Raw genomic sequence first — 27,682 nt, 5'->3', positions numbered from 1 at the left:
CCCCGCACCCCATCCCCACCCCGCCATGTCCACCTGTCTCTGCAGTGGGCAGTGTCCCCATTTACAGATGCTCTGGAGCTCAGGAGGCAACAAGTCTTCACCGACGTCCCACAGCTGGGATTTAAACATAAGACAGATGCCAGAGCAAGTGCACTTTCTCTGTCCCAGAACTTCCCGGACGCAGAGGGGTCTGCTTCCGGGGGTGTGGCAGGCCGGAGATTTTGGGGGTGCGTAGAGAGCACATCTTTGTGTCCACGGTTGCAGGTCTCTCCTAACTTGGGTCAGGGAGGCGTAACCCAGGCAGGAGCTTCTCCCACAGCTCAGGCAAAGCTAACGGGGCCACACAGGCTGGCTGTGGTCGGTCACCGCACACCTGGGTCCCAGCCCACCCCTGCCCTGGCGGCCCTGGTGGCCCTGTGGCCTCAGGCCCCTCCCTCACTTGTCCCGCAGTCCTGGTGACCCAGCTCAGCGGGCTGCTGACCAAGTCTCGTGCCGCCAGGGAGAATGGTGCCCAAGCCCGCTCTGGGAATCTCCGTGAAGAGGGCGGTGTCTCTGCTTACAGAACGATAACACTGTCTTCACCGAGATGTTGCTGTTCAAATGGTTTTTTTCTGTTGGGAGAAACATGGGAGTAGGATTTTGTAGATGTGGAAATAGTGGCCCAGTGGTACCCGACGTCCTCACGGACACTCGCAGATTCCAGAGCGGGGTTCTCCGCCCTGGGTGTGCTCCAGTGCCCAGGGGTGGGGAGAGCTTTTTAGATGCTCAGTGCCGGGGCCCCACATCACAAGCAGAATTGCCGGGCTCTCAGCCAGGGTCAGGAGGACGCAAGGTCCCAGCTGACCTGTGCACAGTGCTCTCCTAGTGCAGGTGCAGAGCGAGGGCTCCGAGTGGGGGAAGGACCACGAGGCTCTTGCACGGCTTGTTGGGAAAGTGAGTTTGAACATAAAGGCGATGGGGGGGCTGGCGTCTTGGGCAACAGCGGGGACTCTGGGGGCCCAGATCCGGCGGTGGAGGTGGCGTGAGCCTGACGGTGACCCGAAGCCATATGGTGTCATTGAGGAAAAGTGCATGTAACTAAAAATTAACCGTTTTCAAGTGAAAGATTCAGGGACATTTAGTGCATTTACAGCCTAGTGTAACTGTCACCAGTATCTGATTCCAGAACATTCCCCTCACCCCAGAAGGAAACCTGTCCCCACTAGCAACAAACCCCACCGCTGCCCTCCCGGCCCCGGGCAACTGCCAGCTTCCATCCCGTCTCTGCACACGTACCTGGTCCGGACTTTCCTGTGGGTGGAAGACATGGTACGTCGGCGTCCACGGCTGCCCTGTGTCTCTCGGCTGATGCTTCCCAGGTTCACCCACATCCAGAAGGTGTCGGAGCCTCGTTCCTCCTCCCAGCTCAGCGACGCTCCACCGTGTGCGCAGACCACGTGTTCCTTCTCCGCGTGCTGATGCGCATGTGGGATGTCTCCACCTTCGGGCTGCTGTGGGCGACGCCGTGAGCGTCTGTGTACAAGTGTTCGTGTGGGCGCGGGTTGCATTTCTCTTGGACAGGCACCAGGAGGAACCCCGTAGCCCAGAATTCCACTCCTGGCACAGACCAAACTCACCTTCCTTCAACAGCGACACTGAGAGCTAACACTGGTTTTTGAGGAGGTACCATGTACGGGGCAGTTTCTAGACACTTCCTTGTTCCCCTGATTTAATCCTAAGCGGCCCTGGGAAGCCGGTGTCCTGGAACTCCTGACTTACCCACAGGGACAGCGCATGAGGCACAGGGCAGGGAGGGCCGCAGGCAGCCTGGGGAGCCCCTGCGGACGCTGCACACCTCACCCTCTGCCCTCACGCTGACTTCTTGCTGCCTCCGTCCGCAGAAGCAGGGTTGCTATCGATGGGGAGGGAAGAAAGCAGCTCCGAGGGCCACGCCTGGCGGGAGAGGAAGGGGAGCAGACAGCCAGGCAGACACATGATGAGTGTGGTAGAATGGGGGTTGGAGAAACTTCTGGAAACAAGGCACCGGCTTGGGTCAGTTTGGACAGGGCCTGAAACTGTGGGTGGTCTGCAGAGTGGAGAAGAGGGGAAGCGGGGCGCCTGCCAGTGTGCAAGGTACAGATGACCACAAGGCACAGAAGCACCCGCAAAGCTCCCCTGCATGCTCCGCTGGCCCGTCCGGGGACATCACCGGGCTCCTGGCCTGGGAGGACCTGCCACCGTTGGCAAGAAGCTCCTCTCCTTCTCCCTGTCAGTCCCTGAGGAATGTCCCCAGCCTGTCCCGTCCAGCCTTGTCTCGTCTTGCAGAAGAGGAGTTGGAGACCAGGGACACGTGGTGGGCTGTGCCCGGACGACGTGTTGATGGAGAGCGGCCTCTCCCGGGGCCTCAGCACAAGCTTGTCCACTCCAGCAGCTCACCCTGAGGACAAGAAAAGAAGAGAAGCTGATGGCCAGGCCTGGGAGAGCACAGAGAGACAAAGGGCCAAGGAAGGTGGTGCAGGAAGCCGGCCAAGGAGCTGAGACTCCGACGGGTCAGGAGCCCAGCGTGGCCCACCGCTCTGCCGCCCCTTGGTCCCGGGCAGACCTCGCACACCCCAGCCTTGTCCCCTGTTCCGGGAGGTGGCCGGCTGGGTGGCTGTCTAAGAACATCACCAGCTCTGAAGAGCACTGCATGGGAACGCGCTTGCCTCTCCTCCCCCTGATGCCCCACAAGTGCCAGTTCTGGGGTCCAAGGTCACCTCCGAGCTGCGTGACTTCCTGACCTGATGAGTCTCCTTTCCCTTCTTTGAAACATGCGGATAACGGATGCAGCCAGCTCCTGCAGGAACCGCCAGCCTTCCGTGCACCCAGCGTCACGGGCTCGACCAGTGCCAGCTTTCGTCACCACCGTTCGGTCACCACAAGAAACCCTGAACCTGAGCCGGGCCCCCAGCTCTCCAGATCTAAGTGGAGGAGGAGGCGGTAGAGAAGAGGCGGCCGAGAAGGAAGATGCTGGTTCGAGCGTGTGAGAGAGTGGCCTAGGGTCTCCGGTCCGCGCTGCAGATGCGGGCTTCACCGGCACATACGGGGCTGGCCAAGAAAAATGTGGACCCCCAAGAGGGTCATGACCTCAGAATATGTTTTTAAATGCACAGAGGAAATTCCCAATTTGATGCCGCTGGATGGGTCGTGTTTTTTTTCTTTCCCCTCGCTGAAGTCTGGAGCGTGACCTTCAGCCAAAAAGCCATGCTACCCTGACACTCTGCATTTAACATTAGAGGAGGGGCCTGGCTGACGTCGCTGCTGTGGTGAGAGCCTCGCTGGGGCGGACACGGTCACGGTCACACCAGACGCACCTTCGGTTCCCTTAAGAAGGGGAGGGAGGGAGCGGGGCAGGAAGCAGAGACGGGAGCTGAGCCCGTGGGCAGCTCCCCGCCCGAACGGGGGCGGGGGGGGGGGGGGGATGCCGCGTGTTGTTTTCTATCAGAAAACACAGGCCAGGTTCAGCATCTGACTTAGGAACAGGGTGTAACCTGGGCCACCAAGCCTGGTGGTCGGTTTCCCGGGCAACGGAACCAGCCGTGACCGCACCGCGCTCCGACAGCCACTTAATCAGGCCTCCACATTATTTGTGCCGCTTTAATCAACAAAAAATTTTTTTGTTGCAACCATTTTTATGGAAATTTCTTTTTTTCCAAAATGACTTGCACATTTCTCAGAGGGCTTGGAACATACTTTGAATTTCTGCAGATGCCACGGCCGTGAGCGTGGGTCCGTGCGCTGGCTTCCACGGCCACTCGTCACTCATCCCACTGGGAGCAAAACAGACGAGACCCCTGCCCGCAGGGCACAGATGCTCTGGGGAAAAGACACAGCAGGAAAACAAAAATAAAACCCCTGGTGCCGGTGTAAGGAGTGAGACGCTCAGAGGCAGAACAGAGAAGTAGGTGCGGGACCACGGCAAGGTTGGCTGCTGTCCTCCGAGTCTCTAGGGCTTTGCCTCTGTACAAAGTGGTCCAGCCTGCTCTTCCCTTGAGGTAATAGTTTTCCTTCTCCTGTGGTCATCCTTGAATAGGAATTTCTGAGCAAACAAAGGCCCCAGTGCTGACTGCTAACTGGCCCCCAGGCCCTCACCTCGGGCTGCTGGCTTCTCCGGCTGCCCATCTGTCTATCCGTCCGTCCGTCCATGTCAGTGTCTCTGGAAGCTGGAAGCACAGGGCTGTGGGACCAGGGCTGACAGCCAGCATTAGGCCACACAGGTTGGGTTTTGAACCCATGGTGACAGCTCCAGAAATTTTTTAATTTACTTTTTTTTTTAAGATTTTATTTATTTATTTGACAGACAGAGATCACAAGTAGGCAGAGAGGCAGGCAGAGAGAGAGGAGGAGGAAGCAGGCTCCCTGCTGAGCAGAGAGCCCGATGCGGGGCTCGATCCCAGGACCCTGGGATCACAACCTGAGCCAAAGGCAGAGTCTTAACCCACTGAGCCACCCAGGCGCCCTTCAATTTACTTTTGACACTTGGTTAGAATCGGGAGGAGAAGTTCCGTCTGTTCGGGTGCAGCTCTATTTCTGCGGGATGCTGGCTGCGACAGGTCCACGGGCTTCTGACTTTTGACGAGCTCTGCTGCATTAACGAGGAACCTCAAAAACTAGGTGGATGGCAGCGACTAGGAGGGCTTTCGTGGTGAAATGAGCACAGTCTGAGTCTGTCCTGCCCTTCCTCCGACCACTGTCTGCCAGGCTCCGCGGAACTGACAGCGGGTGCTGGGGCCCCACGGTGCACGGGGGCCCAGAGCAGGTGGTCCTGCCCTGCTGCGGCTCCCAGGGGAGCCCCTCGCCCCATGCTTCAGCGGGTGGCCCGCGCAGGGTCACTCTCACTGAGTGGCCTTGGCAAGCTACTCTCCTCTCTTTCCGCCCGAGTGTCCCCATCACTAAGGCAGGGGTAGCTATAGCCTGTGCTTTGTGGGAGCACCGAGGGGGTGAATGAGCGGCCGGTGTCCTATCAGCAGTCCCAGGGCAGAAGTGCACAGTAACTGTTACCCCCCGTCTGGGGCTGGAGGACCCGGCGCAACCCCTCGGATCAGGACACACCCACGAGGAATGACTCCCACGGCCTCACGAATCACCTCGTGACCTTGAACATGCCCAGTGCTCCAGCCGGTGCACACCTGCTACCAGCTAGATGCCAGGGTGTGGGACCCGGGCCACGGGGGATCCCTGTGTGTGGCCCAATGGGGGAGCCTGGGGAGATAGAGCACAGAGGCGCTCAGAGGTGGGTCCCCAGGACTGGCCACATCAGCATCACCTGGGAGCCTGCTAGAAATGCAGATTCTGAATCAGAAACTCTCAGAGTGGGGCCCAGTCGTCTGCAGATTAACACATCCCCTCCCCACACCCCCGAGATTCTAACAGCACCAGAGTCTGAGAACTGCTGATCTAGAAGGTTCTAGGAAGAAGAAAACACAGCCTTTTTCAGGTTCACCTAGTAACTGTTTCCGCAGCATGTGTTTTGGAGCCCGGCGAGGTGCCGTAGCACACCCCATCATCACCCCCACCCCGTGAGGCCCGGGAAGGCCGTGAGGCCAGCGGCAGGGGGATGCCAGGCCGGCTCTCCCTCCCACCGGGAACCATCGCGGATTCCACCAGCGACACCCCGGGGCACCTCCCCGCCCCGCAGGAAGCCGAGCACGTCCCAGCAGTTTCTCTCCCGTCTGGACTCTGCTCTGGGGAAGATAAAGGCAGCCCTCGGCTCTCGGAGGCCCCGCCGCTAATTAGATCCAGATGCAGCCTAACGGGCCCGTGGGCCGCCTGGCTGGGCCTGGCAGGTCCTTGAGCCCCCGACTGCCCAGGAGAGATGCATCTGCGCAGGGAGGCGGGCACGGGCACCCCAGGCCTTCCTGTCCACAGGTGCGGATGGCAACTGTAGTGTGCCGAGGGCCACCACGGGGAGGGGACAGGAGCACCTGCCGAGTGAGAGAGGATGCAGCTTAGAACAACTCTGGGTGCTAGAGCCCTAGCAGGGGTGCAGGAGCACTGTGGGAGCCGCCGAAGGTTCACTGGGAGGCCCTTCTCCCGTCAGCTCTTCTCTGAGCCCATCACCTCTGCTAGCCTCTGATCCCTCCCGAAGGGGTCTGTCCCACGGGATCCCAGGCCCAGCTGCTTTTCTGGAAACCATCAGGGGGAGAGGGGCCCACACTGGACTATATGGCCTGTTTGGAACTCTGCAGGGCCTGTTCCTCCCCTGGGGCTTGCTCAGGGATGAAGGGAGTGTGTTCTCCCCAGCTCCTGAGAACCTTCTAGACCAGTAGTTCTCCAACTGTGCCTCCTTCAGAATCACCCAGAAGTCCTATTAGTGCACACAAGGCCAGCCCCACTCCCAGAGCTTCTGATTCAGAGCCTGCGTTTCTAGCAAGCTCCCAGGGGCTGCTGTTGCTGCCAGGCCAGGGACCCGGCTCAGAGAGCCTCTATCTGGATTAACCCGGGAGCCCCAGCTGGCCACACCCAGAAATCAGCAGAGAAGTCCTCAGTGTTCCCCTACCCCTGACCTTCCTTCCCAGAAACTAGGAAAGGGTGGGCTTTGGGGGTGGCCATCCGTGTCCCAGATGAGTAAACTCGGGTTCAGAGAGCTCAAGGACACACTTGGGGTCGCTTCCAGCCAGGCACCACCTGGTTTCAAAGGGCTGCTGTCCATATTAAGTTCTGTCCTCTGACCCCACCCTGCCTTGGTCTTGGAGGAGAGTCTTCCGGAGTGAGGGCCGCTTCTTATTCTTGAGGGTCTGAGACGGGTGACCCTGACGGGTCCAGTGGGCCTCATCCAAGTTGTGCTCGTGTCCCTCCTACCTCGTGGCTCAGCCTCTTCCATCACTGGCTTCCACGGTCGACACGGTGCTCTGACCCAGGCGAGGCAGAAGGGCAAGGCCCTTGGAGCACGGTGGGGGGTCTGGCCTGGACATGGCCTCTGTCGTTTTTGCTCACATTCCATGGATACGGGTCGGCTCGTGGCCTCACCGGATGGCACGGGCCGCTGGGAAACGGGGTGAGGCTGGAAATGAGTTGGGAACAGCTAGCTGACCCCCGCCACCACCGCTTCAGCCAGGTGGACCCCAACCCCAAAAGAAATGAAAACATTTGCACAGAAGACTTGAACGTTCACGATGGCCTCAATCCTGAGAGCCCTGCCCTGGAGGACCCCTCTCCCGCCCCGAGGTCCCTCTGCATGGGGAGAAAGAGGCAAGCAGGGCTCTCGCCAGCCCCACAGAGGACGCGGCACTGCTGGGCACGCCGGCTGGGGAGAACCTCAGGACAGTGCAGTGAGGGAAAGAAAGCAGAAGCGGGCGAGGACATTTGTATGATGCATCGCGGGAAAATCTGGAACAGGCGAAACCACTACCGAGCGAGCTAGCGAGGGGAAGCAGCTGTGGCCGCCTGCGGCCAGGGCGTGGCAGGGCGGCCGCGGGCAGGAGGGGCTTTCCAGGAGGCTGGAGCTGCGTCACAGCTCGTCGGGGACGGTGGGGACACAGGAAGGCCTTTGACAGGAGTTGTCAGGCGGCACCCTCGACACGGACACGCTGTGCTGCTGGCAAATACTCCGCAGTCAATTTGATTTACAAAGAAAAGTACATGTAGATATGTGTGTCGCAACCCGGCTTCAGGGGTAACTGTGTCCCCCCCCCACCCCCCACGGGAAGCTCTCTGAACCTTCTCTGTCCCCCCCGCCTCCCCGGCCAGTACCACGCCCCACGGACCCCAGCTTGCTGGGCGCGTCCTTCTGGAACAATCGTGGGATTTAAACTCTCCTAGACTTAGAGGCCCTCCAGACCGCCTGAGCGGGCGGTGTCCCCGCGTCTGGACACCTCCCAGACCTGTGAAACGGCCTGGCCGGGAGCTTGCCAGTGGCTGGCACCCGCTCCTTCAACCGGCTGGGCCCACCGCTGAGTCTCCAGCTCGGGACAAGGGCGCGCGCCGCACCGACGCGTGCCCCCAAGTGCCGCGGCCTCCGTTCTCCCCTGCGTCCTTCCTGACCTTTGGACTCAACCCATAGTTTCCTTGAATCCTGGCCTCCCGAACGCAGGCCTGCGGGTGCCGCGACTGCTCCCCTCATCCCAAGCCACCTCACAGGCCGGCCAGGTTTCAGCCGTGGGAGGGGCTGTGTCCCCAGGCAGAAATCCAGAGTCACCCGTGGCGGGGGAGGAGTGCTAAAATGTATCCCCCCTGGACCAAAAAAAAATGCTTACAGGGCCAATTGGATGGGTCTGAAATCAGAACAGGATCCGTGGAGATGAGCAGGAGGTCCGGGCCCGCAGCCGTCACCTTGCTTTGTCTGCGCACCTGCCTCTCCCAGGGCTGGGAACCTCCCAGCTCCCGTGCTTCTGGCAGAGTCACCGCGTCTCTTGTGACAGCTCCCCTTGGCTGGAGATGGTTGGGCCAAGGATGGGGACCTGCCCCACACGGGCCAGTCTTCCAGTACTGACACCCGGCCAGCACCACGGGTTTAAGAGCCGGCCATGAGCCACGGGGGGCCACAGAACCTCCCTGGGCCTTCTGCGGACCGGGAACGAGTGTGAGGCTCAGTCGCTCCTCACCAGCAGCTCCTGGGCACAGGTCGGGACAGGAGAGTGACCAATTACCCTGCTGGGAGAGGAGGGTGGTCTGTGGTGTGAAGGACCCTGAGAGACCACGGAGAGAGCCACGGAGATGGGTGTGGTGGCCTCCTCATCCATGGTCCGGTCGGGCCCTGGGGACCTTCTCCATGCTTCCTTGCTGCCTGTGGCTTCACCTTCCTTAGCCAGAGAGATGTCACGGTGACACGTTCAGGGTGGGTGCTCGGGGCCACCCTCAGAATGAAGCAGAAGTCAGGAGCCAGTCACGGACACCTGTCTTCCCAGAAGGGAGAAGGGGGCCCACACCCCAGGAAGACAAGAGGCCCTGAGCACAGTAGAGAGAGGTCAGCAAACAGGCATCCCCGGCGCAGGCCCGGCTCCCCTCCTCTGTTCCTCTCCCTCCGTGCTGCTCTGCAAGGACGTCTTCCCTCAGAGCTGGGACCTGCCTGGGTCCCCCAGGACCGGCTCCTCCTCTCAAGACCCTTCATTTAGTTGCATACTTTTGCTGTACAAGGAAATAGTCACCCCTTTGTCAGATGAAGGCACAGTCACACATTCCAGGGATTAGGACGTGGCCCCCTTTGAACCCATGACACAGTCTTTGACTATTGGAGCTGGGCAAGACCTTGGAGCGACTTCCACCAACCCCCTTCCCATTTACAAATTGGAAACAAGGGTGTAAAACAAGTCATTTATACAAGAAGTTGGGGTGCAGGTGCATGAGATCCAGGGTGGGGGCAAGTGCCCCAGTTAGGGCACCCCCAGAAAGGAAAAGATGGCTCAAAATGCCAGTCATAACAGTATTGGGAGTAGCGATAGCCCATTGGGTAGTTTACTGAGCGTTTACGTGGCCACGGCACTGCACGAGAACAGAACGTGTCTGCCCAACAGAACTTACCTTCTACCTGAGAAGTAGACCATGAAATATCCTGCATGTTCGATAGCAAAGGAAGGAAAGCCAAAGTGGGGGACCGACGGCTCAGGAGCGGGGTGGTCATAAACTCAGAAGCCCTCTCTGACCAGGGGTAGTGATTGAGTCGACCGGCAAGGAGGGGAGGGAGGAGCTTGTAGGGACCTGGGGAGAACGTTCCAGAGGGAACAGAATGTGCACACCCCCGCACTCTGTGGGGTCGGCCAGGCCACACGGCCAGGGGAGAACGTTCCAGAGGGAACAGAATGTGCACACCCCCGCACGCTGTGGGGTCGGCCAGGCCACACGGCCAGGGCAGAGAGGCGTCTGGGGTGTGACGGCAGGAGCGGGAAGAAGCCGGGCATTGGGGGCCTGGTGGTCGCGCGAAGCTTGGTGGCTTCGTGGTGGGGTGTCCTGGGTGGATGTGTTCCGGCTTTTTATGTGAGCATCTGGCTCACGCGGGAACAGAGCGGGGGGCAAGGGCAGAAGCAGGGAGAAGCCAGCAGGTATCGGGGTGAGGACAGAGTGGGGCTTAGACCACCCAAGGCAATGGGGAGGTGGCAGAGGGGCTGCGTCCGGGGCCAGTGGGATCCGCACCAGGACTGCGAAGTGGCATGTGAAGGGCGGAAGAAGGGGGCGACCCCAGGGCTTCGGGCCTGAGCAACTGGCAGGAGAAGAGTCATGTGTTCCCTTTGATATCCAGCTGTGGACAGAACAGTGAAGGCGCTTGCCTCTGGACTGTACAGCCCAGTGCGGGGGAAGCTCTTAAAAAAAAAGACAAGAATTTTAAAAACGCATGAGAATCATAGTAAGTGCTTCTAACGCAAACGGGGAAAGTGCATCCCGTGAAAATGTGAGCCCTTGGTGGGCAGGAGGGCCTACTATCCCCCCACCCCCGGCCCCTGTGGCCCGGCACCCAGAAAGTTCCAGCAACACGGCATCCGGTGGTCAGTAAATATTTGCTGGAAAACAAATGGAAGAGGACAGGCGAGGCCACAGTCTCTGAGCCGGCATGTGTGTCGGGGGCTGCGCACAGGGCTTTTGTATGCGGCATCTCAGGTCATCTCCCCAACAGCCTTTGAGGACAGTGCTGGTGGGTATCCACGGTTTATGGATCAGAACGTGGAGTCCCAACAAGGCTAAAGATTTAGTCGAGGTCAGCTAACCAGCAAATGGTAGCGGTGGAATTTAAATCCAGGCAGCCTGGCTTGAAGGACCCTGCTTTTAGCGGTCACATGACTCTGCCCCAGTGAACCTTCCTTCCAGCGGTCTGTCCTCCCAACCATCCTTCCAGCCGCCCACCCAGCTACCCAGCTACCCCCCACCTTCCCAACTACCCACCCACCCACACAACCACCCACCCCACCATCCACCCACCTACCCTCCCAGCTACCCATCTCCCCACCTACCCAACCATCCACCCAACCATCCACCCAACCATCCACCCAACCATCCACCCAACCATCCACCCAGCTACCCAACCATCCATCTACCCATCCACCCACCCAGCTCTCCCGCCATCCATCCATCTGCCCACCCACACAGCCATCCACCCAGCTACCTACCTCCCCAGCCATCCATCCACCCAGCTACCCACTCACCCAGCGACCCACCCAACCATCCACTGAGCCATTCAATCAAACATCTACTCAACCATCCAGCCGTCATCCATCCAAGCACTCACTGAGTACCAGCGCCAGCTGTGTGCCAGGCACCGAAGATACGATAATGAACAAACCACACGTGCTCCTCGTGTTCATGGAAATTCCGGCCTACAGGAGGAGACCAACATGAAAGCTGAACCTAGGAGGATTAGTGGTACGAGCCAACAAGTATAAACAGAGACACATCTGTTGGTCGTGGAATTGGCTCCACCTGGAATGAGCTGTCATTGCACATGGAAGCCAGAGCTTGGCCTGGAGTGGCTGAGAATATGCTCAGAAGTCCTGCCGTGACAGGGCTGACCCAGGAGCAAAATTGTGAAATCATGCAGCTTGTCCATAAACCTCTCTCTCTGTTTGGAAACTTCCCGCACCCACACCAAGGGTTCTCACGCTATCCTCTGAATGCCAGAGCCTCCCACTCAGGCTTCCTGAGCTCCAGAATTCTCTCTCCCTCCCAGCTTACTTGTCCCCTGTTCCAGGACCTCAAGTCCTTGCAAGTGTTGAACCCCGATCCCTGTTAATATGCTAATGATAACCCCCCCACCCACCCACCGCATCAGAGGAGCCAAAGGGTTAGGACACCAGAAGCAGACCCTGGTCTTCAGAGAGTCTCGAAGGAAATGTATCAAACGGCAGAATTTCTGGCCCTGCATGGGACAGCCCATATTTGACCAGCCAACCTCCATGACTCCTGCTTCAAGGGTTTGCCTCTTGGTTTCCTCCGGGATCTGTTCCTTCTCTCCTCTCACTCCACGAGACCCAGGTGTGGGTGACGCCAGCCCCCAGTTGCAGGGATGAGCACAGATCCAGGCAAACCAAGTCACAGTGATGGCTTCAGAGATGTCACATGATCAGACCTGTAGGAGTCACCACTGTGGTGTTGCTGGAACAGTGGAGAAATGACCACGTTCTTCACCCTTACCTGACCAGACTGATACGTGTAAGTCCAGAGTTGCCAGAGGCCAGTACACAGAGAAAATAAAACCAACCTAGAGCAGAGCAGAACAAAGGGAAGGGAGAGGAGCAGACCATCACATTATCCAAGTGCCTGGATCCAACTATGCCTGAACTCCTGGGTTGGGGACCTTCTATTATATGAGTGGCAAAGCCTCTAGTTTTTATTACTTAAACATGGAGTTTCTATCACTGAAAACTGAGTCTTGAGTCCCATGACACAGGTTGACAGCGAGTCAACCCCATTGGAACGTCATGTGCAGATAGAATCATGACGTCACCCCCTCCAAGATCGTTCTGTGGCTCCAGCCTTGCCTCTCCCAGGCAGGTGTGGCGATGCCGCTCTGCTGTGGTCGTTGCATGGCCCAGGCCAAGACGCGTCCCCTCTCTCCAGCTCCATTTCCTTCGTCCGTACAAGGGTGAGGCAGGGGCCTGGCCCCCACACTGACTGTGCTGTCCTCTCCTGAAGCTTCTTGATGACCCCGGGGCCCTTCCCTTTCTCAGTGAAGCCACAAGCATCTCATCGTATTTATTTAAATGCATGACATGAGGTGACGCGCTGTGCACGGGTCAGCGTCCTCTCCCGGCGTCAAGGAGAGAAGCGGGAACAGGAGGGATAAAACCAGTGTTAACGGGGAACGGCTTCTGGGAGGCGGGTTTCAGACGATTTTAATTCCATTCCTCATGGCTTTTTGTTTAGCATTTTACCAGTTTTCTAGCGTGAAGGTATATCCCTTTTCTAATCAGACCCAAAATGTATTTTATTTTAAAGGAGAGAAGGAATTAAAACCAGAACTGACGCGGCCGTGGAAGCTGGCAGGGGGGAGGGGGTGGAGGAGACGTTCCTCGGGGGAGCCGCAGGGCTGTTCCTCGGGGGAGCCGCAGGGCTGTTGCGCTCTTTGTCCTTTGGAATCTCAGTCCATGGCACTTCAAACGGCCGTGCTCATGGCGTTCCCTTGGTGAGACGCGGAAGGCAACGCGTCCTGGAAATGCACACCGCGGAGCCTGAGCGGGCCGCTCCCAGGCTGTCCACACCGGACACCGCGCTCTGATATCCGCTCTCCTCCTAGGCGAAGCTGCGTGCTGCTTCTCAGAAGCCACCCCGTGGGCTGAGTGGGTGTAGGGGATGAAACCTAATTGCCCCAGAGCCTCGGGGAGGGTGCCGGACTCCAGGGGCCCGTGCCCAGCTGGGGTGAGGTGGGGAGCCCCAGAGCCAAGAACAGTGGACCTGTTTTGTGGACTGGGGCAGAGAGCTCTCAGACTGGAATGAGAATCACCCATGGGCACCCCACTTCCGACTCCGCAGGTCCGGGCGGCCCGAGAACCTGCATTTCTAACAAGTTCCCGGGGGATGGTGCCGCTCCGGGACCCCACTTTGAGAATGACCAGAGCAGAGCAATATAACCCCAGAATTTGTCACTGAGGTTGATAAGAAGCCAAAGGTTCTCGCCATGAATTGCTTCCAACCTGAGCCCCCATCCCCATGCCCTCCTCTGAGATTTTGACCCAGTGGGTTTGGGGCGGGTCAATGTGGGTGTTTCTTTGAAACCTCCTCCAGCGTCCGAATGCGCAGCCAGAGCTGAGACCTTCCCCGATGTTAGCTATCCGTGCCCGTTGCCTCTTGCTCCTTAAAATGTCCATTTTCCTTTCTATTTATTATTTATTTGGGAGGGTGGTATGTATTCGTTATAATTGCTCCTGGCTATAGCTTGAGCTCCGAAGACGGAGCTTGGAGGTTGGCATGCATTAATTACCCACTGAATGACCCCTTTCTCTCATGAGGGACACGGGAGTCCTGAAGTGGATCTAGTAGGGTCTGCTGGCTCCCGTGGGGACTGCTGAGGTCACAGCCTTGAAGTCTGAAGGAGTGCAATCTTGTACATCTAGAATATGCTGTTGGCGCCAAGAATCAGGTGGACAAACCAGCCGTATCAAAGTCCTGATCACAACAAATGTACTGAAAGGGGGGGGGGGGGAGATGGGGGGTGGGGAGGAGGTCAGACCCACAGGAGGAAGCGAGGAGGGACTTCGACTCTGAAGCCCACGTGCGCTCCAGAAAACCAGGCCAGAGGGAGCCCTGCCTCCGAGTAGAGCCCGAGCTCCAGGAGCCAGAGCCCCAGGTCCAAGCGGGAGCCTGTGCAGGAGGTCCCCAGAACATCATTCCTGGCTTGGGGGAAACGGACGGGGACCTGGGAACCTGCAGCTGCTGCGGGCCCCCAAAACCTCAGTGTGTGGCTGGGGGCCGCTGGGCTTCTTGTGATGTTTTTGCAGACCCCGGGGATGCGGGGGGCTGAGGTGGCTTGGTGAGGGGCTCTGGGCCCCGAGAGACGCTGCTGTTACTCCTCGTGGTCGCCCTGTAAGCTGCACGACTGCCGTGCGCCCCAAGTCCAAGCGGGCCACGATCCTCCTCGGGGAAGTGTGGCCAGGCCAGGGAGGCCAGGGGGACGGGCTTGGCAAGGTCCACGGGCCAGCCCCGAGGCCACACGGGATTGCACGGCTGTTTTTTAAAAGATACCAAGCTTTGCACAAGGGCCTTGGCTTGGCAGACCCCTCCTCCTGTGGGGCATCTCTGCAGGCAGTGGGGGAGGGGACCGGTCCGTCCCAATCAGTTTCTGCGATTGAGTCGTCTTTCTCTAAATAAGTAAATTAGCTCTAATACCCTTATTTGCTATCAACCTTATAAACCTAACGCAAACCAGATGGGCCTGGCTTCCCGAGCCCCCCACGCCGCACAGCCCCGCCTCCTGGGGTTGGCCCTGGGCTGACTGGCTGCCTTCGCCCCTGCACCCCTCCTCTCCCTACGTAAACAGCCCCGAAAGCAGAGTGCGTTTGGATCGCTGCCCAAGCCAGAGGCTTCCTGGGGTCCTCCCAGGGCTTCCTGGGGAGCAGGCTCAGGAGCCACACAGCCAGGGCTCATTGTCAGGGTCAGCCCTAACCACACCTTTGGTTCCTCATCTCAGAGTGTATTACTTTGCAGTAAGAAAGCACGGATGCGCTTTCTCCCTCGTCATCAAAAGCAACGTTTTCACTCCTGGAACTTTAGAGAAGACAAATACAAAAAAAGAAAAGAAGAGAAAGGAAAGGGAGAAAGAAACTGTAAAACGGCCCGTAGCCTGCCTGCGGGGATGGTCAGCGCGCTGGGAACCGGCGTCCCGGGCTTTCGTCCGGGGCAGAGGCCGGCACGCTTCTCCCGTGGGAGGACTGTCGGGGAATATCGGGGGTTCTCTGGGTGCTGTGGTCCCTGTCTGAGCTCCGCTGCCGTAGTGCGGAAGCGGCGTGGACCGCATGCCTGTGAGCGGACAGGCCGCGAACCAATAAAACTTCACCAGCAAAACAGGACAGTAAGGGGTGCTGGACCGCATTCGGCCCACGGGCTGGAATCCGTCGACTCCTTGTCTGTGCGACAGAAATAAATTCCGGGCGACATATGTACTTGGACACTCTCCACTAGTCACAGTAGAAAAAGTGAAAAGAAACCAGTGGAATTCGCACCATCCTGCACTTTATTCAACCCGATCTGTATGAAATATTATTCTCACATGAGACAATATTAACAAATTACCAATGAGAAAATTTACATGGTTTGTTGTTTGTTTGGGTTTTTTTTTTTTTTCTTGATACCAACCCTTCAAAATCCAGACTTTATTTTCACACTGATAGCACGTCCCAGTGTGGGGGAGCCACAGTCCTAATGCTGGGGGGCCACACATGGCTAGTGGCCACCACAGTGGGCAGCGTGGGTCTGTGCAGCACCTTGCCTCCCCCTGCTTGTCACACTGCACGCGTGACCATGATCAGCTGCTTAACCTCTCTGTGTCCTACCTTCCCCGTTTGTCGGGTGAAGATCACAACGCCTGACTCGTAATGCTGGTTTAGGAATTATTTGAGGAAACGCTCACGGGTCGCGCCTGCGGTCTGACAAAGAGCAGACACCGGCGAGCGCAAAGTCTTACGCTGGCTGACAGCACGAAGGCACAGCCACGGAAAGGCATTTTTCTTGTCCACGTTCCCAGCATCCCCACAAGCAAAACGGCAGGGCCCTTTTGAAGTCAGCCATCCAGCCCACCACCCCTGCCGCCAAAGTAGGGAGAAACTAGCCTGAGGCCCAGAAAGGTTAAGTAATTTATCCAAAGTCATTCAGCCAGAAAGGCCTAGAAGCCATTAGTAATAATGGGCACACGAGGCTTTTAAAAATGTCATTTTTTGTTCACCAAAAATGCTGTGAATTTGATTTACCACATTAGTAGATTAAACAAGAAAAGCCATAATAATCTTAGTGGATGCAGAAAATGCATCTGACAAAACGCAGCACCTACGCATGGCCGTAAAGGAACTCTCAGGAAACTAGGAACACAGGAGACTTCCTGACCCTAATCAAAGGCCCTTGAAAACCCTACAGGTAACGTCAGACTTGCTGGGGCGAGTCCGAACGCGGGTCCTGCCAGAGCAGAAACCGGGCAAGGATGTCCTCTCTCGACGCCCCCGTCACATCCCCCTGGAAGCCCTTGCCGTGGGATCAGGTAAGAGGGCAGAAATAAAGGCGTGCGGATCAGAAAGGGGAAAATAAAACTGTCCTTTATTTGCAGGTGACAAGATTATCTATTTAGATAAATCCCAAATATTCTTTTTTTTTTTTTAAGTTCTGTAATAAGTAAATGAGCTTAGCGAGGTCCCAGGACACAAGGTCAAGATGTATGAAGAACTGACAGATGCGTCACCCTTTACCCAGAAAGTACCGAACGTGGGCCGTGCACACTGCAGCCCACGGGTCACAGCAATAAGAAACACTGAAGACAGTTTTGTTTGAGATCTTTTACCCTGTAATATGGAATTAGTGAGATGGTTTGTAAACGTTACCCTGAATACCGGTGCCTGTAGATATGCTGTCCTCTCTTCTCTGCGGTGATCATTTTAATGGCCTAAAGAAGGCTGGGATCATCCTGAAGCTAAGAGTAAACGTATCTTTAATTGATTTTGTTCTGCGGCACCAATCGCATCTGTGTATGTCATCTCTCCATATATTTGAACCGAGTTGTGTGCAGAGAAGTCAACGGAACTATATTTACAGAAGACAATTTTTACAATTAAAATTCACATTTTAAGATTTAAAAAAAAAAGGATTATTAACCTAAACGTAAGATGTAAATCTCTAACATTAGGGAAAAAAATGTGTTAAAATCTACATCAATGCCTCATGTTTGGCAGTGTGTTTAGATATGGCACCAAGAAAATCCATAAAAGAACAAAATTAGTATATTGTACTTTATCAAAACTAAAAACATTTCCTTTTAATGGCACTATTAAAAGAATGAAAATACAAACAACAGACTTGGAAAAAAAATTTCCAAATCAGATATCTGATTAAAAAAAAAAAAAGGACTTGTATCCAGAATATATAAAGAGCTCTTATAACTCAACAATAAGAAAACAAACAGAGCAATTAAAAATGAGCAAAAGGGGGTGCCTGGGTGGCTCAGTGGGTTAAAGCCTCTGCTTTCGGCTCGTGTCATGTTCCCAGGGTCCTGGGATCGAGCCCCGCATCAGGCTCTCTGCTCAGTGGGGAGCCTGCTTCCCCCTCTCTCCCTGCCTGCCTCTCTGCCTACTTGTGGTCTCTGTCTGTCAAATAAATAATAAACAAAATCTTTTAAAAAAAATGAGCAAAAGGTCTGAACAGACACTTCACCAAAGAAGATAGATGGATGACAGAAGCATCTGAAAAAATATCCGATATCAGTTGTCATTAGGAAGATGCAAATTAAAACCACAGTGAGACATCACTACATGCCTGTTAGAATGGCTAAAATCCAAAACCCTGATCCTGGGGATTCTCATTCCTTGCTGACACCACAAAATGGCAGAGTCAGCTTAGCAGGCAGTTTGGCAGTTTCTTACAAAGTTAAACGTACATTCACTATATTGAACTGAAAACTCTTGTTTACACAAAATCATTTATGTGAATGTTTATAGCAGCCTCATTTGCCAAAAACTGGGAACCACCAAGACGTCCTTCAACAGACGGGTGGGTGGACAAACCGTAGGACATCCGTCCAGGGGCACATCACCCAGCAACAAGAAGGAATGTGTCTGTCATCGCTTCCTGCCGCAGGAATCACCCACATGCATTTTGCTAAGTTTAAGAAATCAGAAGCGAGAGGTTGCCTACTGTATATGGCATTTCTAGGACAGTCTGGAAAAGGAAAGATTACAGTGTGGAAAACAGAGAAGTGGTTGCAGGGTCTTGGGGACGGAGCAGTAATGCATTACACGGGGGATGCGTGCGGGAATTCTGAGGGTGCTGAATTCTGTGGGGCACTGGGTGATGCCAGATGAACATTCATGCAGAAGTGCGTCAAGTCTGGACACAGTCCATAGCCGACAGCCTTGTACCAGTGTGAATCCTGCTGCTTTGGTCGATGTCCCTGGGCTGTGAAAGGTGACAGTGCGGGGACACTGAGTGAAAAGCACACAGGAGCTCTCTGTATTTCTCTTTGCAACTTTCCTGTCCGTCTACGATTGCTCCAGAATAAAGGCCTCCCTGGTGAGCATTCTGGGTCGTCCCTGTGACTGTCCGCCCGCCCACCACGTCCATCTCATCTGATGCGGTGTTCGGCGTGTTTCCACGGGTCTCGTCCGCCTATCCTCATCCAAACGTGGCCACAGAAGAGAGAAACAAGGCACAAGACCCCATTCTTGCCATTTATAGAGGAGGGGCTGGGGTTCCCGGAGATGGTCAGGGGCTTGTCCCTGTCTCAGAGGACGCCGCGCAGGCGCTGCTGGTTCCTGGTGCTCACTCCACTTTCCACAGGGCGCCCACTAACGCCTGTGTTCACACGCGGGGAATGCAGCCCTCGTCAGTGCTCTTCATGCCACACTCTGGTCCCCCCAGTCCTGTGGCATGGGGACAGTGGGGTGGCACTTCTACTCTCTTGTGCTTGGATGGGTCACTTGACTCGTTCTGTATACCACCAAGTAGGCCAGTGTGACATGTGCCATTCCAGGTGGGATACCCCCTGGCTCCCACCTCCCTTGGGCACAGGCGCTGGCCAGTCCGGGTGGTGGCTGCTCTGCCGTAGGGACCATAGGGAGAAGGGTTCCTGTCTTGCATGGGAAGCGTGGGGCAAGCTAAGCTCGTTTGCAGGAAGCTATGGTGAAGCCGCTGCGACCTGAAGGTCGCTCACCGTTGCACCAGGACCCAGCCTGACAGATAGGGTAAGGAAGGCCTTCCAGGTCACCTCAGCTCACGAAATCAGGTCACGCTGTCTTGACACCTCTTCTCTCATGACCTGTGCAGGGGGCCCGGCCCTCCCCGGCAATGTAGGGGCAGGGACAGGAACGTTGGTGGCCAACCGGCTGGCATGCCTGGGATCCTGGCAGGACAAGCTGTGCCTCACCCGAGCCCATGGTCCTCCACCGTGATGACGGCCAGCACGGCAAGCAAGACAGCGTGGGGGAGAGCGCTGCGACTCATAGTCGACACCGACGTCACCCGGGTCAGTGGACGCAATGACAGGTCTGCAGCGTAGCGAGAGGCTCCAGCCCCCGTGCGTCTATCCCCTAATTCGCCTTTTATGTCACTGCCGCATGGGTCTGTCAGTGAAACAGCAGAGCCACGAAGGGGCGTCCCCGTGCCGGCTGGCTGAGTCTGGATGTCCAGGGTTCCAGAATCCCCTGAGCCCCAAACGCCACCTGGCTAGACGCCCTGGGCCGAGGCACCCGTTACTGCATCTGGGAGGTGCAAAAGACTGGCCCATGTCGTGGAGACTTAACAGTCGCTTCCCTCTGGGTGGGAAGACCCCATCAGACCTGCTCTGGGAGCAAGCACAGCGCGGTGGGGGTCGGGGCGAAGGGAGCGGGCAGGGAGTGGGCATGAATGAGTGGACGGGGGCAGAGTTCTCCAGACTGCAAAGTTGGAAGTGAGCAAACAGGCCTCAGTGTCCTCCACTGTGGAATGGGGCGAGGGCAGCCCCTCCTAGGAGGGTCATCGCGAACGCAGAGTCGTAAACGCACAGCTCTCGGAAGCGCTCAGGGCCCACAGCTGCTGCGCACCTGGTCAACACGGTCGTCATTCCTGCGCCGTCGTGACGCTGTCCTCCGAGAAGCGTGACGACACACCCGCGTGTCCATAAGCCCGGCACACGAGGGACACACCCTGGAGCGCTCCGCACGCTGGGTCCCCACTCCCGCTGCCCTGTAGGAATGACTGCCTGCCACGGCCAGTGAGGAAACAGACTCCGGAGGGGCGGGCCTCTAGGCCTCACACTCCGGGCAGGCCTCTAGGCCTCACACTCCGGGCCTCCCCGCAGGCCTCCCTGACCCGGCCTGCACTCGAAGCCACCTCGTGACTGTTGCAAAATGTGCTACGTGAGGAGGGGAGGCTCGGGAGAAGCCCCGGCCCCCGCCTCCGACACCTGCGCACACCCCGGGGAGTCCGAGGAGGCCTCCTGGGGAAAAGCGGCAGGCGTGTGAACTGAGCCCACGTCGCTGGGACCCGGTCCCCGTCACCCGCTGCCTGTGGCCCCGGCAGGCCTCCGATGGCCCGGCTGCAGCTGTCTCCTCTCCCTCGGAGGGGGAGGGTGGTTCTGAGGAAGAGTCCGAACAGAGTGCTCGGCCCCTGCCGTGGGCTTGCGGCCCCCAAAGATACGAGTCCACGTCCTCACGCCCAGAGCCTGTGGATGGGGCCTTGTCTGAGGAAAGGGTCTTTGTGATTAAGTTAAAGATCCTGAGACGAGATCATCCTGAAAGACCCGATGGACCCGAATCCCGTGGCAGGTCCTCAGCAGGACGGAGGAGTAGCTGAGGCCTAGAGGACGGGCCACGTGAGTGGGGGGCAGGGGTGGAGGGACGCGGCCACAGCCCGGGGGTCCTGGGTTTCAGGCCTTTTAGCCTCACTCCCTCGTGGGCGTGTCTAGAACAGAACAAACCTTAACCGGACGCCGGGGCGGCGGGAAGGAACGCCAGCGCCCTGGCCGACTCTGTTTCCCTCCCATCTGGGTCTGTCCTGAGGCCTCTGCCTGGTTTGCAGCCTGGGATTCGGGGACAGGCATTGGGCTGCCCACAGGAAGGCACCCAGGTGCTAGGAAGCGTGAGTCCTGTTTCCACGGAGCTTCGTGGTCAGAGGATGCCTTAACCCACAGGGACGGGTTCCAGCAGGGAAGCCTGGATCTCCCTGGGTCCACGGAAAGCTCTGGGCAGAAATCCAAGCTGCCCCTCTGGACCAAAGAATCGGGTGACTGAGACCCTCGAGACCCTGAGACCCGGAGGTCCTCGTTAGCAAGGACAGAGCCAGCAATCTCTTTGAACTAGGGACATCCTGATTCCAAGCAGAGTCCCCTAGCTTTTCAGTCCCAGACGAAAATCAAGTCAGCCCCACTGGACCTGAGCCCTGCAGTCACAGGGAGGTGGCCTCAATAGAGGCCGGGCCGGTAGTGGCTGAGCCCACCCGCAGGCCACCCGCCACCAAGCCTGGGGGCGACTTAATCCATCCCACATGGAGCCCTGGTAGGTGCTGACCTTTGCCCATTAACCCCGAGACCCCGCTGCCCTGCTTAGAACTACCGTCTGTCCGCGGTAACCTCCCCTCCATAACTCAGCTTCGGCGCGGCCGCGGAGATGGGTTGATAACGTGCCGCGATCCGGGGTCAAGTTATGGAGCTTGGCTGACAGCCCCGCTGCCCCTCGGGACGGGCTGCTGCGCTCTGGACGGCCTTCTGGACGGCCTGACTGCAAACCTGGAGGAGATCACCCGAGCAGCGCGGGGACTGCTGGCAGAAGACGGCCAATCCCACCCCAAAGAGGCTTCTCCAGGAGAAGCAGCCATGGCGTCCGCCCTGTTCCGATCTTTCAGACACAGATTGTGGATGTGGCCCCAGGCACCGTGAGAGCGAGCCCTGGGAAGCCCAGAGCTCGGCCGGAAGGTGACCTGTGAGTGCAGGCTTGACTTCCTGGTGGGGAACAGGCCTGGATCCAGAGCCTGAGCAGCCATGGGCAAGTCACATACCCTCCTGGGACCTTGATTTGCTCATCAGTGAGATGATGAGGTGATGCTCCCGAAGCTTCTAGCCCAGCAGCCAATGGACAGTGATGGCACAGCAGCCTCCCCGACTCTCCCCAGCCTCAGCGTTGAGTTCCCCCTCAAACCTCCCCCCTAGGAAGGCAGGAGAGTCATGACACGGTAGGTTGAGCCTGGCTACCCCGCTCGGGGGTGATCCCTGCAGTCCTGCCCCCACGCCCTGCCCCTGGTCATACAGAGTCACCCCAGCTGTCCTCGGAGCCTCTTCCTCCTGACTCGACCCCAAGGGTGGGCAAGTCCGATCTGAAGAAGAAAGAGCAGGTCCGCCAGGCATGACTCAAAGCCCAGAAGTGTCTGTGGACGTTGAGGGAACACCGTCCTCACCAGGACACCAGGCTGGTCCCTGAGACCGGTGCAGACATCGGCAAGTCGTCCCCCACGGCCAGGCCCGATGACTGCAGACTCCTGTCTGACTCCCAGCCCGAGGGAGCGCTCTGGGAACAGCCCAGGGTGTGATGTGGGGGCTTTAGGAACAGGCTTCTGGGCTGGGGAGCCAGCGGCGGAGCTGGAGAGGTTTGAGGAGCATGGCCTGGCGTACTGGGAACTGAGTGTTTGGGGAGCAGCAGGCCATGAGGAGTGTGGCACACCCCAGACAACACCTGCCCCTCAACATCGCCAAGCACCCCCGCACCAGGGCCCCCTGGGCCTGGGAACCAAGAGGCGAAGGAAAGAGGGGGGACCAGTTTCGCAGGCCTGCGCTGCTGCAGAACCCAAAACCACGCACAGCCCAGGCCCCGCCACAGACAGTCCCCGCAGGAGGCCAGCACTGGATTGGTTGTTTGCTTCATTCTGGCTCCAAGATGGAGGGAAAGGGGCAGCTTTTTTGGAACCCACTGCCCAGTCTGCATTAAATCGTTCAGAGACGGGCCCCCCAAGTGGGGTCCCTGGGCCAGCCGTGGCAGGCTCGCCTGTGAACTGGCTAGAAATGCAGATTCTTGTTACCCGCCCTCCCTCCTCCCAGGACTCCATGAACCAGTGCTCGGTGACTTAATGGCCCTGGCGGTGGGTGCCACGCGTGAACGGCTGAGAAGCTGTGTCTCCGAGTTGGGAGGTGCAGGGGGTCAAGGCACCCCGTCCCAGACACCTGGCAGCCGGGACATGGGTACTGGGCATGGGCCATGCTCAGAGCCCCCACTCCCTGGGCTGTGCCCCAGGCTGGATGCCAGCGCCCTCCGGGGAGCCTCCAGGGCTGGACGGACGGCGTCTGCGGCAGCTCTGCCTGCTGCTGCTCGCACTGTTGATGCCTTATTTTTTTTAAGATTTTATTTATTTAATTGACAGAGATCACAAGTAGGCAGAGAGGCAGAGAGAAGGGGAAACAGACTCCCTGCTGAGCAGAGAGCCCCATGCGGGGCTCGATCCCAGGGTCCTGAGATCATGACCTGAGCCGAAGGCAGAGGCTTAACCCACTGAGCCTCCCAGGCGTCCCACACTATTGATTCCTTAGCAGCATCCTCTGCTGGGCTCGGGGGGCGTCACCGGCTCGAGGCAGGTGGAGGTCACCCACGGGGCAGCTGGGAGGTCCCCTGGCTGGCCCCTCCACCTGGGAGACAAAGTCTAACCAGGACCCGGAGCTCATCCAACATGGTCCCCATGAGAGCAGATGTCATCGGCCCGAGGCCAGCTCCCCAGACAGCAGATGATCCAGAAACCCCCCAGGGATGGAGCTGTCCCACAGGGGCTGCACAGGCACCACCCTCCCCAGGCCCACGCCCCCCCCCCCGCCCTGCCTTCAGCAGGCCAGCACCAGGCACCAGGAGATGCTCGCCACCCGTGTTCCTATAGCGAGCCGGAGGACAGATGCTGGGTCCCCTTGACCACTCGGCACGTTACAGACTGCCCATTCCCCCATCGTCCTCTGTCCTCCGTGTGGGACACCGGCCCCTGAGAACTGCACCTGAAGGTTTGGCCCCCACCCAACGACCAGCTGTTTGTTCTCGGGAGTTCTTCAACCGGGAAGCTAGTTGCAAGTTCAGTGTGGTCCGTCTCAGCCTGATCGGAGCTGCACTAGACAGTCGGGGGCGAGGGAAGTCTGACGATGACAATGATGATGATCTTGCCCACTGTCGGGGGGAGGGGCCCGTGCGCCAACAGCGATCAGCTTACCCAACAGTACTGCTTTCTTTTATTCGATTACATAGTGCGTCCAAGTGCACAGCGGTCACTGGAATCACCGGTCCGGCCCCTGCATAGATGAGCCCCAGGATCGTGTTGGGCAACAAAGTCTCACCCAGAGCTGAGCAGGCAGGCAGGGAGCGAGGGGCGCCGGGGAGAGGAGTCGGGGCGTGTGGAGGCCGGAGCGGAGGGCAGCTGCAGCTGCCTGACTGATGGAGGGCCCCCGCTTGGACCGGGCTCACCGACATCGGGCCAGATAAGCCCTCGTCTGTGCGGGCCGTTTTTCCTCCGCTATCTCTTGTTGAAGCCATGCTAACACCCCGTCAGCCCGCCGGGTGATGGATGGCCGTGGGGAGCTGACCGCCCACCCCCTCCTGCAGACCTTCCACAGGGCCTTCCAGAGCCCACCTGCAGGCCCACCAGCGTGGTTCTCTTCGGGGGGAAGAGGGAGCACCCCCGGCCCCAGACCGGAGCGCCACACACTCGGCCCCACACCTGTGCACGGGCATGTACACGCACACAGACGTGCTACGTCGGCCGCCGTTCACAGCGTGGCAGCCGGCAAGCCCGGCTCTCAGAAACTTATCCGAGATCACACGGCCAGACCTTCAGCTCCGGACTAACCCTGTGCCCGTCTTCACGGGGGTCACGCTCAAGGCCCCCAGGTGCCTACAGAGCGATTCTGGGCGAGGCCAGCTGTCTCGGACCCCGTTTCCTGGGACAAGCTGGCCGGAGGTTCCTGTCCCCCAGGCCCTCCCAGGCGGCCAGAAGCAGGGGGGCGACGACGAAGCCCTATGCCAAGCCCTCCACCTCCGAGCCGTAAACTTCCTGTGAAGGAAAACAGGGGCCTCACGTGCCACCGTTACGGGATGGATGTGCGAGTCCGGGCCGCGCCAGATAAGCAGCGTGCTGGCCGGCCGGCCCGACCGCTCCTCGGACACATCCATGCCCGTGGCCCACCCCGCCCTCGGCCCCAGCCGTCTCCGGGGAAATGACAAACACCGGATAGAACCAATGGGACCCCGGAGGCCGGATGCCCACCATGGGGACTGTTTATGTTTGAGGCCGTCCTGGAAGAAAAATGTGAGAACGCCTTTCCAGAACATGGTGGTCAAGCGAGGCTGCCCATGTGCCAGGGAAGCCACACAATAGAGGCGAATGCGTAGCGGAAGGATAGGGCTGGGCACAGCTGCCCCCGGACGGGGAACCGGCCCGATTCGGCCCTTCCCTCCACGCTTTGCCCAAATGCCGCACAACAGCAGCTCGGGCCTGCTCCCGGGCCGGGGACTCGGGGCCAGACCCTCACCCCTGGCCCGCCAAGCTATTGAGCCAAATCCGGGTCCGCTCTGATTGCCTATAAAAACACCCGCATTGGGGCCGCAGAAACTCCGTGTGGCAGTTGTCGGTAAAGTGCTTTCCAAAGCGTCCCCTGGATTTTATTCCGCCAGGACGAGAGTCTCACGGAAGACACAGACCTTTCCGCACCAGGGCTTCGGCGGGGGGCTGAGCGTGGGACTTCCCAGGAAGCTCCAGGACAATCAGACGCAGGCCACATCACTGTTACCGGCCTCACATCTTAATAAGAACCAAATTTCTTGGGGTATCCACCCAGAAAAAATATTTGCTCCATTGAAAGTCCACGTCCAGTAAAACCTCACCATGGGCAAAGAGTTATCGGTCACAACTCCCCGCCACCCGAGGGAAAAGCCAGCCCTTCCGTGAGCCAGGGAAGCCATCCTGGGCCCTCCGGAGACGCATTTGGGGACCATCAGCCCGCGTCCCTAGGAAGAGCTCGGCTTGCACTAGCGATGTGGCTGTGAGCCTCGGCCTGGGTTTCCTCACCTGCGGAGCGGATGTGGCTGTGGCCCTCACCTGGCTCAGGGGCGGCCACGGAAAGGACAGGAGACAAGGCACAGAAAACTCGCGAGTTGGCCCCCGGAGGTAGAGGGGTGAGCCTGTAGTGGACCCCAGCTGACTGAAGTCTCTTTCCTCGGGCACAGAGGCCGAGCACTGCCCCACGACACCACGGTGCGCCAGGCCATCACGAGGGCCGCGTCCTCGTCCCCCAGCCCAGAGCAGCCCGCCCGCCACAGCGAAGCCCAGGGGAGCCATGCAGGGGCGCCGGGCAGACCCAGAACCACTGCGTCAGACCCGCTGGCCCGCGCCCGGTCACCCACCATGCCCGGTGGTAAGGGGGCCTGGGACCAGAGTCTTGATTTGGGACAGTCAGTTCCCTTGCTTTAGAATTGGGGGCGGGACGATGCCACGGTGGGGGGGGGGGGAAGGAGAGGTAAGAGCAGCCTCCGCCACGCCCCGTGAACCAAGCACCGTCGACTCCGGCGCACAGACGGCAACACCGAGGCCCAAGCCGGCCCCCGCAGCGCCCCCCGCCCCGAGCAGTGGGTGGGTGCACGTGTTTCCTCCCACCAGCACATGGGGTCTCACCCAGCAAGCAGTGCGGTGGGCGTGGGGCCTGGGGGGGCGAGACCACCCTGCCGGGGAGCACAGGAGCGTCTCAGGAATGCACGGCCCCGAGGCAGGAGGCGCCCGGGAGGCGCTCCCACGGGTCAGCTTTGTCTCTGCCTCCAGGGATTCCGAGAGTCGGGAGGGAGCCTCCCCCCCCGAGAGCCACACTCCTCCCCGCACCCGCCTCGCTGGCACTGCCCCGTCCGGGGAGGGGGAGGCTGGGCGGGGCTGACGGGCTGCCCCTGCTCGTGGCTCTGGTGGACCACACGGAGCCAGGCACAGTGTGGCCTCCACACCCCGAGAGGTGGGCTCCCCACACCCTCCCCCGTAAGGATACGAGGCAGGGAGGCCTGAGTCCCTTTGCCCGGTGGACTCGATGGCACAGGAGGGGCTCCACTGCACCAGCCCGGCCCCACTGGGAGACCCGCCTTCCCTTCCCTGTGCAGCTCCACACAACCTCCTGACATACGCTACCGCACACCCGGGGCAGCCGGATCCCGAGCTAACCTGGGACCAGCCTCAGAGTCCAAGAGACCCGGAGGAAAACAGAACATTATTGCCCCGCAGGACGTTAGTGAAGAAATTCACTAATTTCTTACAGTGAAAGATGTTAGGCCTGCCCTGCCCCTGTGCACATCCTGGCTCCCCTTCCTGCCGGCCTCCCCTCTCCAGACCTCAGGGTCCCCGTCTGTAGCCTGGGGAGGACAGTGGCTGCTCCTCTGGCTATTGGGAGGAGACGGGAGGAGACGGTCGGCATTGCTGTCCTGACTTGTGTTCTTCTTTGCATTTGAAATGATGCCAACATGTGAAGCGGTTAAATGCAAGGAACAAGAGCCGGTGGAGGGCCCCGGATGGACTCCGGCCCCTGGAGGAGAAGCCCGGCCGCCTGCTGGACGGCAGCGCCGCGTAAACACGCCACCAGAAA

The sequence above is a fragment of the Mustela putorius genome, unplaced genomic scaffold (genome assembly GCF_011764305.1).
Source record: "Mustela putorius furo isolate JIRA1106 unplaced genomic scaffold, ASM1176430v1.1 tig00000174_pilon_pilon_pilon, whole genome shotgun sequence".
Taxonomy (NCBI): Eukaryota; Metazoa; Chordata; class Mammalia; order Carnivora; family Mustelidae; genus Mustela; species Mustela putorius.
This window is presented reverse-complemented; position numbering follows the sequence as displayed.